General features: G+C 42.5%; 1 long non-coding RNA gene across 1 annotated transcript; it reads right to left on the bottom strand.

Annotated features, from left to right (window-relative positions):
* Positions 1–2598: 2598 nt before the first annotated feature.
* On the bottom strand, positions 2599–8519 carry LOC131515089 (uncharacterized). The gene is made up of 4 exons (XR_009263429.1): positions 8075–8519; positions 7440–7557; positions 4496–4530; positions 2599–2882 (listed from the first exon to the last, which is right to left on the bottom strand). It is a non-coding gene; the product is annotated as an uncharacterized LOC131515089 (long non-coding RNA).
* Between the last annotated feature and the right edge of the window lie 1566 nt (positions 8520–10085).

Consider the following 10085-nt stretch of genomic DNA (forward strand, 5'->3'; position numbering starts at 1 on the left):
TTGTAGAAATGTCACACCGTGCTTGAAGAGAAGTCTCTCTTTCTCCATAAACATACAGCGGACTTCGCAGAAAATGCCAACATTTTCAGTTAAGAGAGCAAGCTTCAGAAAAGCCCATGAAATTCAACTCACTCTCCCATCTTAGGCACACAATACCCAGCGACTTCAATTACACACCACCTTTCATCCCTACATGTCAGGAGCAGTTTTAAGCCTAAAACAAGCAGTGAATTGGCCTCACCCTGCTGAAAACTTGTGGGAAGAACAGTGGGGATCAACTACTTACTCTTTAGTTTCAATACACCGAGGAAAAAGGGTCAGACTTATTGCTTGAGGTAATAAGGCCAAAGCTGTAAGGGGTAAAAAGACTGCAGGTTTACACCTGTAGTTTTATTTTTCACGATGCTTTAACCTTCTGGCCAAATCTTCAAAGACGAGAACCAGCATTCTAACATAAAAACACAGGTTCAAATTCAGTACCCCGCCCAAACGATCTACATTCAGCCTAATTTTCTGCTACTAAGAAAGGGCAAAAAGAAAGAGGAGGTGGAGAAAAACTGTCACAGAAAGATTGTCACAAGTCTAGATGTCCCCAGCAGAAGTAAGGTCACATCGCAGAGAACGCTGAGTTCACAGAGGGGAAATTGAGGAAAACACAAGGAAGTGACATGTGGATTTCATTTAATTCCTGATTCAAACTTTAAAAAAGGAAAAAAAAAATCAGGGCAACAAGTGTAGTACTGGGCATTAGATGATACCCATTATGGTTAATTTTTTAATTTTGTTAGTAACATGAGAGAAAATGGCCATTGTTTCTTTTTTGTTTAAGTTCATTTATTTTGAGAGAGAGACTGAATGTGTGGGAGGGGCAGAGAGAGAGGGAGAGAGAGGCAATCCCAAGCAGGCTCTGCACTGTCAGGGCCGAGCCCGACATGGGTCTCAAACTCAAGGAACTGTGAGATCATGACCTGAGCCAAAACCAGGAGTCAGACCTTCAACCGAGCCATCCAGGTGCCCCGAAAATGGCCATGTTTTTAAGAGCTGCATATTCACGTATGTATGGGTGAAATGAGAACTGGCTGGGATTTATTTATTTATTTATTTATTTTATGAGGCCACTAATGTTATGTTTAATGATATCACAATATATATAAGAAGCTTTCTGTATGGCTGAATCATACACCTGAGTAAGAGTGGGTGTGAGCTTTGAACCTGAGCTGATTTCTTTTTTATTTATTTATTTATTTATTTATTTATTTTTTAATATATGAAATTTACTGTCAAATTGGTTTCCATACAACACCCAGTGCTCATCCCAAAAGGTGCCCTCCTCAATACCCATCACTTAAGCAAAAATGAAAAGAAGTGAATGGAGGAAACAAGAAAGGGAAACTCTGGACAACTGAATCTGAGTCAAGGGCATATGAGGATTCATTATTACTGTTCTCATTATTAAGACATTCGTGTATGTTTGAAAATCTTCACAATGAATACTTAATGGAGTTCCCCTTACTCAAAAAGTTGCAGGTCCATAAACCAGGGGTCTAAGAGTTTCCTGGGCGTTTATCTGGCGGAGGGAGAAAGAGACAGCTCACTAACTAAGCTCCACTTAAAGAGCCCTGAGGTCTCGGGCATTAGGGTAAAGATGATCGATGATCTTTGGGCAAGAAGACTACCCCTCTCAGGAAGCGTGTTGACTGATTATGACTTCTCTCTCCCTAGAGGCTGAGCTCAATGTTTTTATTAACCTAGTGACACATAAAGGAAAAAAAAAAAGAAGTTGGGGAAGCCCATTAATTATGGCTAACTGTAGCACAAAGCTCAATGAGGAAGTGGATAAGACAGGCTGTAGGGGTGGAAACGGGTGGTATTTCATAAATGCACCAAAGTGAGGGAGGTGCCATATTAGAAGGAACAGTGGGATGCGGAGGGGTGCCATCTACCTGCAGGATCAGGAGGGGTTTCCTAAAGTGACTTTTAAGGTGACGCGTCAGCATCTCCCTGTCCTCGCTGCTGCACCTGTTCACTATTTGTAGCATATGTCGGTCATCGACAAGTACTTATTGAATGTTATTGAGCTCTCTTGCCACTGTCCTCAAAGATGGCCAGTAGCTCAACTTAGGTGCAAGATGAAATCCAAGTTCTTCAGCCAGTCATTCGGGGCCCATCACGGCCACACCCCTCCTCTGCAGTGTGTCTGGCCTCACCTCCTCCCAAGCCGTCCCAGTAAGCCCCATCTCTCCAAACCTCCTCCAACCCTGATCACTCAACATATCCAGGATGCACCTGTGCCTGGCCCTAAAGTAGGAGGAAAAGAGATGAATGTAGGTGCCTGAGAGAGGGGCAGGGGGGGTTACTATCATCAGCCACAGGCAGGGGTGGGGGTCATCAAGAGGGAGATCATGGGGGCCTCTGCTACTGACCCTAACCAATAAGTAGGGAAATCTGTCAATCGTTAGGAAAAATATTGGGTCCCTGCATCCAAATAAAATCTTCAATAATGGCACTGCGACGACCCTACTTGGAGAAGGGCTTTCCACACCATCTCTTAAAACAAAATTTTTGTTTAACATTTATTTATTTTTTGAGAGACAGAGAATGAGCAGGAGAGGGGCACAGAGAGAGGGAGTCACAGAATCCAAAGCAGGCTCCAGGCTCTGAGCAGTCAGCACAGAGCCCGACGCGGGGCTTGAACTCACGAACCGTTTTGTTGTTGTTGTTGTCGTTGTTGTTGTTGTTGTTTTCCCACAGCCTCGCTTAAATGAGGAGTTTCTAAGTAATCACATAGAGGTGAGTTTATGTCCTTCATGTCCCAAATACCGTCTTGGTTTGCATTCCTCCAGAAACTAATGTCAATGTATGGGTTTGAGTACAAGGTGGTGCTTTAGGAGATAAGCGTGGACGTATAGGCGAAGGAGGTACGGGACACAGGGGAGGAAATAAGCCAATAAGAGCGTGTTGTGACGCAAGGTACAACAGCGGGCCATTGGACTTAATCCCACTGGAGAGCTAAGACACAGTCCATGGAGCCAATGCTGAGAGGGAACCCGCCCCCCAGGGGGCAGGAGCCCAGACACTCTTCCGCCACGTCTAGTCAGTCACTGACTGAGAACCTAGGGGAGGGGAGAGTCACGCCTGCCCCGCTCCCCATGCATGGCCTCATAGCTCTGGCAGACAATGAGCTGCAAGTGTGGGAGAGGGAAGCGGGGCTCCCACGCCTAGAAATTGTAAGTGCTGCAAGGATATGAGCAGTTTCCTGATGCACGTGCCCAGGTTTAGACATACACCCCCATATACAAGTCTGTGAAGTCACATTCGTAAAAATCCCAAAGATGGGAAAAAGCGCCACAATGAGTTAACCAGGGTGTTTGATGAAGTTCATCTTTGCAAATCATCTTTGTGTAGCAGGAGTCATCAAACTAAAGACTGCAAGCCAGCCAAAGCTGGCCTGTTTCCATAAATAAAGTTTTATCCGAACACGGTCACGTATGTTCGCTTACCATTGCTGCCTGTGTGCTATGTCGGAGTAGAGTGGTTGTCACAGAAACCAAGTGGCCTGCAAAGCCAAAAACATTTACTGTCTGGCCCTTTATGGGAAACACTTTTGTTTCCCTGTTAGCCTTTTTTCTCTGAACCATCACGTAGGACGTCCAGAAGCAACCTCACTTCCCCTGAATAGTCCTTTTACCCCTAAAGAAATGGCTTCCAAATTTGTGTGTCTGTCATTCCATATCCATTCTCCAATATGTCTCTCACTACACTGCACTGTCCATATTCACCTTTGTATCTAGCTCAACACCACCACCAGAACCGAGTTTTATTCACATTTAGATGCCTAACATCTAGATATTCAACAAATGCATATTTAAATAAAATAAATTCATTTGGGGGATTTGAGCTCCCTGGTCATTGATCTAGTCCGGGTTGGGTTCCAGAAAATGCAGATAACTTGCTCAAGATCACATGGCCAGCATCAGACCCAGGTAGGTCCTGTTGTTCCCCAGTCTAGGGTTGTCCGTTATATACAGACACGATCAGGCCGCATCACTGCCCTTGGGACACACGTGCTCCCTTTAACACATGGCATTTTCCGAGAAGCAACTCAAGGTGATGACTTTATACCTTCTCTGCTTGACCTGGATTACTATACCTAGTGGTCGCCTGGTCCGCACAAGCCTCACAGCGTCCGTGACCATGATCTACATCTCTGAAAACCGTCCTCCATCTACTAACCATTGTTCCCAAGATCAAACCTCGAAAGTCTCTCACGAGGCTCCGTGACCCGTTATCTTTCAAAACCACCTTAGGTGTCAGTAATAGATCTTTCACCTTCTGAAGAGGTAAATCAAAGCTTTGGACATAACCAGCAAAAAAATGGCTTTTCATTGTTTCTGCCTATTATAACCACAAGTGTTCAGATGGCACCTTTCAGAGCTGCTGAAACAGTAAACAATAACAGAACATCTTTACTGCCTGATAACGAGAAGCGACTTACCTTCATCAAAATAAATCTCAGCAGATTTCAACACCCTTGGAAAAAGCCGGAGGAAAAAAGAAAAAGAAAAACGTTAGTGAAATGATATTTTATTTATATCTTTTATTTATGTCCTGCTTTTTAAAAATAGGCATCACACACCCTAAATACAGGCAAAAGCTGCATCCAACCAGTTAAGGAAATTTGTTACCTGCTTAGCGATTTTTTTTTTAATGTAATTCAGAAAAAGTTAAGCCAAGCTACAGATGAAAGCCTTTGCCACAAACTGCCTATCAGCCCTAGTCCATCTGAGGCCTGCCTGCAGAACCAAAGGAGGAATTTGGGTTTTTTTAATATTCATGTCAACATAAATTTAAGAGCTATTTTTCTCTCTTCAGGAAAGATAAGGCTTAATTTTTAGGATTTCCAAAAATAACTGCCTCTCCCCTCTTCATGTCAGAATCCTGCCTCGAAATCCTATCTTTTTTTTTTTTTTTTTTTTTGAAATCCTATCTTTTTTAAGATGGCCAAGATCTATGTCAAATCTCTTAAAGGCAATGCTTTGCATTCGATAGATATTTAAAGACGCTTTTAGACTTGTTTCATATGTTTAAACAACAATTCACGGTAGGACACAATGAGGGGGAACCACAGTTGGAAAAGTGATCTAGCTCGATGTGAAGGTAGAGGTGAAGTCCATCGTGGGCCACACCAGCATATCTCCACTTTGTAGACGAGGAGAACATAGCCCTGAAATGTTCCACGCCTTCCCCAGATCGCAATGAGCACAGAAAAATGATGAAGTGTAGACCTTCTACCTTCAGGTATGAGCCCTTTCTTTGGCCTGAGACTGACATCTGTGCCCAATGGTGCTAACTTCTCTTAATTATACTCTTCGTGCATTTCATAAATTTTAATTCAAATGAAAAGAGTGAGAACAGACAGGTAAACTAGTCACGTCAAGCAGCGTAAGGTTATCGCAAAAGTTACAAGACGACGTGGCCGACTGTGACCGACACCTGTAGGCAAGTCTTCTGTTCTGTGGCAGGTTTGCTACACTTCTTCAGGCTCTTGGTCCAGATTTGGCAAGAGAATAATTGGAAGAGGACTGCATCAAGTTTGAGAGGTTAACATTATCAAGTTCAGACTCCCGTCCAACGTGATTGCTTACTTCTGCCCTGACCCCCCCTCCCCCCCTCACGGCACACGGGATCTGCGATCATTTGAGGACCCACCCATGATGCTGATTAACCTGAAACACAATGTTTACAGGAAAAATTATAATCTCAAAGTGCACTTAAAATCATTCAATCTAGTGCCACTCTCTGGACAATGGGTAAGCTAATATTTCAAGATAAGTGTATGGAGAAATTTATCTATCCTAGGAGAAAAAAAAAAAAAGTACAATATCCCCGTGGGAATTTTTGTCTCTCCCTATATATCTGTCTTTGGAAAAAGATTTTTATCTGTAGGATTGAAAACAAGAAAAGATACCCAGGCATTAATAAGGATAGGCAGAATCCAGTGTTATTCACTTAGCTACAAATAGTAGCCCCTGAGAAAATGATCCATTCAAATAATAATCTCTTAAAATGATATTTGACTATTATATACCCGATGTGATTTGTGTTGAATTTAATTATCTAAATTTAAAATACAAGAGACATCTAAAGCCATTATTTCATTTGGAGTTGAATGAAGTAAGTCATTTGGAAGTACAGTTTAATTTTTTAAAGTCATAGCATAACTAAGGGAGATGTCTCAGTCTATTTCTATTCTGGAAACACACAAGAGCAGCCTGCGACGCTTAATTGTAAAGTGAGATCTTATAAAGGAGCAAAATTAAGTAGTCGGATGTATTTGCTACATTAAGGCAAAACGAAAACTACTATGATTAGAGCAGTTTGAGAAAAATGGATGTAAAATACTTTCCGTTTAAATTATAGCAACGGCTACAATTAAAAGAGCACTTTGCTACTTGCTGGATGGCAGGAAGATTGTTTTCTTATGCAGTTTGGCGTTTGGGTTTTTTCTGTTGTTTTTTTGTTTTTTTTTCATGCAGCCCTGCTCCGGCCCATCTCCAGGCTTCCTGAATGGCTCTCCTGAGAAGCAGGGGCCTCTGCAGAGCTCCCTGAAAAGGCCACAGGAAAAAAAGAGGCTCGGAAAATCTAATCATGGCCAAAAAGGAACCAGACACAGGAATGAAAGCGTCAATCAAATTCAGTTCACAGAGGGGTGGCCTCAGCTGCTGTCTGTGATCAGTCGCAAATGGCTGTGCTGGCCTCCTGAAGGTGGAGAAAGCTTAACAGGCTGTTGCTGAGAAAGGCGACTGTCTTTTTTAAAAGCTCTTATTAGTTCTAAAAATAGGGACAATATTTATTGTGTATTGCAACATATGGGTAGAAGACCATCAAAGACTGAACTATATAGACCAAAACCCAAACCCATTCCGCACCCCAGTAACAGGGGGCTGTGTTCTCACGGACGTTTCCTTCAATTTCCACACATACGACAGGAGATCACACCAGGCCTACTCTTCCTTTTTTTTTTTTTTTTTTTTATGTTTATTTTCTTTTTGAGAGAGAGTGACAGAGCATGAGTGGGGGAGGAGCAGAGAGAAAGGGAGACACAGAATCCGAAACAGGATCCGGGCTCCGAGCTGTCAGCACAGAGCCCGACGCGGGGCCTGAACCCACAAACTGCAAGATCGTGACCTGAGCCGAAGTCGGACGCTGAACCGCCTGAGCCGTCCAGGTGCCCTGCACACCAGCTTGTGTAGCCTTACCTTTCCCCCACTCCGTGTGAAGTCCAGAAGTGGATAGAAAAGTGGAGAGGGACTTTTACTTGGTGCTAAAAGCTGGTCTCTACCATGTTTCCCAAGTTTCTCTGATAATATAAATTACCTGAGCAATTATTTAAAACACAGACAAGCAGACTCTCTCCTCTGAAGAGGCTGACGTTTTACCTCATGAGTGGGGCCTTTCGATCCATATTTTTGCCCAGAGCTTCGGTTATCTCCTATAATTGGGTGGTTCGGCAAGCTGTGTTCTGTGCGGTCGGGCAAAATCAGGATTCACCTCATCCTAAAGAATAGAAGGGAGGGGTGTGGATGGAGATAACTTGGAAGGAACACGCAAAGAAATAGGCAAGCCCTAAGAGATATCCTGCCTCACTTTTTATTTCTGTGTAGACCAGGAGAGAAGGGGGGACCATTACTCTACTTTTTTTTAGATTTCTTATGAGCTCTCTGATTTGTCATTTTATACTATACCTATCTCTCTTCCTGTAGTTATCAGCAAGACAACAGCTTTTATTTATTATTTTTTTAAAAGAGAGAGTGTGTGAGCACAAGTAAGGGGGAGAGAGAGAGAGAGAGAGAGAGAGAGAGAGAGAGAGAGAATCTTAAGCAGACTCCACACTCAGCACAGAGCCTGATGTGGGGATCACGACCTGAGCCAAAATTGAGTCTGATGCTCATCCGACTGAGCCACCCAAGCGCCCCTGCCAACAGCTTTATATACTCAAGAAAGGGGAGTCTGAATGATTAAAAGTAGTAGACGGCGTGTCCTCTTTTGTGGAGGACCCAGAATAAAGAGGTACCTGCGTTCTGAGGTCAGCGGAGAGAGAGGAAGTACAGGTGAGGGGCCCAAATGCAATTCTGGGAATTTGTGCCCTGACAGAAATTCCAGAAAGTTCTTGCAACTGGAGTGCCTTGGAGAGGAAAATAGTGATGGAACCTGTTCTCACTGCTCTTCATTTTGATGTAAAAGTGATGCGAAGCCCCAGAAATCTCCCAGCCACCCTCACTGTCCTGGGGCCTCTACTGAGACGAGCAGAGAGCGCGCTTCCTGACCACATTTTGTGAGCCGATTGTGTTTCTGGAGGACCTGACCGTCTCCACCGTGGAAGATGCCAAGCATCTATGTTTCGTACAATCGAAATATCGCCCACTTGCCAGATGTTTCACCTAAACTTATACATGAAGGTCTCTCTTTCCCTTGTTATTTATGTAGGTGGCTGCACACACCCCCTTTCAAGCCTGAGGGCCTAGGATATAACTCATTTTACGATAAAAAGGAATATCTGTTCATTTCAGCAGTTGCTGCTGCAAGGATATATTTCCAACACATTTGTGGTGAATGATCGCACTATATGACAGAGTCAAATTGATATGTGAAGTTCCCAGAATAGTGAGCAATTAATACAGAATGTACTACAAATCACTGGGGCTCGGGCTCAAGATGGAGTGCTGTTTCCATACCCCTAGAAATGAATCTGTATGCCAGATGCGCTAAGGGAAATGCACTAATGGTCCCGGGCTGGATCACTTAGCCATGTACAACCGAGTAATGTTAATAATGGCACCCAGAACACGGCAGTGAAGCACTGGAGAGGCAGACAAAATCCAGAGTTCGGGCACCTTTTCCCCCATGAAGGGCAGTGTTTGAGGAACATGCTGGAATCCCACAGACTGCCCCAGACCCCAAGTTGTAAGAGGGCTCACCTTCAGAGAAAAGACTTTGTGCTTTTATTAAAGTCCCACGGGATGGTTCACTTAACAGTCACCTGTCTCGTGTTTTTAAATCTGTAAATAGGTCACCTTTTAAATAGAGTTCACTATTTATCTAGAAATGCCGCTTCCTTCAGCATCTATTCTGTCTACACCACTGCCCAAGCCTAGCAGGATTAGACACACAGCTAAAGGAAAGTGGCATCATTTTATATTAAGTAATGATTGCTTAAAATGATTATTTGGAAGTTAATCAGTACTGGCTTATGACCTCAGTTCACATAATAGTGATTTAATACATATCCTGAAGGAAAAAATACTCACTTCTCAAGAGTTTAACCTACTCCCACGACATAACTCATACCTTTAAATAATCTGGTTAGATACTTGTGGTTAACTGTAATGAATAATCAAGTAACTATCTCCTCTCAATGACAAGACATAATTATTATGAATTCCAACACTGAAAAATAAAATGTAATAGACTAAAGATGCACATATATACCACGTAGTATTTGCAGTTATACTGGTCATATAAATTATCATTTTTAAAGTAATGGTTTTTCTATATATGAAATGAATTTATTAGAGGATATGAAATATGTTAAAATTGAAAAAACAGTTACAAAAGATATCAATATGATCTTAATCATATTGCTTTTTTCTCTGTTTTCTATCCTTAAGAAAAATCACCATCATTTTGACATGTCTGTTTAATCATTTCACCTTAAATAGAATATAATAATGAAAAAATTATACAGTATATTTTCAATTCACATTAACATTATTGAAAAGAATATTACATGCCACTTAAGTGTTAATAGATTTTCAGCTACATTTGTTCTTTATAATTACAAAGTAATACGTGCTCATTGAAGAAATGTTAGGAGAGAAAAACAGAAAATAACAAAGAAGAAAAAAACAATCTCCCATAATCCTCACCCAGAGGTAACCGTTACTAATATTTTAGATCCGGGGCGCCTGGGTGGCGCAGTCGGTTAAGCGTCCGACTTCAGCCAGGTCACGATCTCGCGGTCTGTGAGTTCGAGCCCCGCGTCAGGCTCTGGGCTGATGGCTCGGAGCCTGGAGCCTGTTTCCAAT

Source organism: Neofelis nebulosa, chromosome 6, assembly GCF_028018385.1.
Source record: "Neofelis nebulosa isolate mNeoNeb1 chromosome 6, mNeoNeb1.pri, whole genome shotgun sequence".
Taxonomy (NCBI): Eukaryota; Metazoa; Chordata; class Mammalia; order Carnivora; family Felidae; genus Neofelis; species Neofelis nebulosa.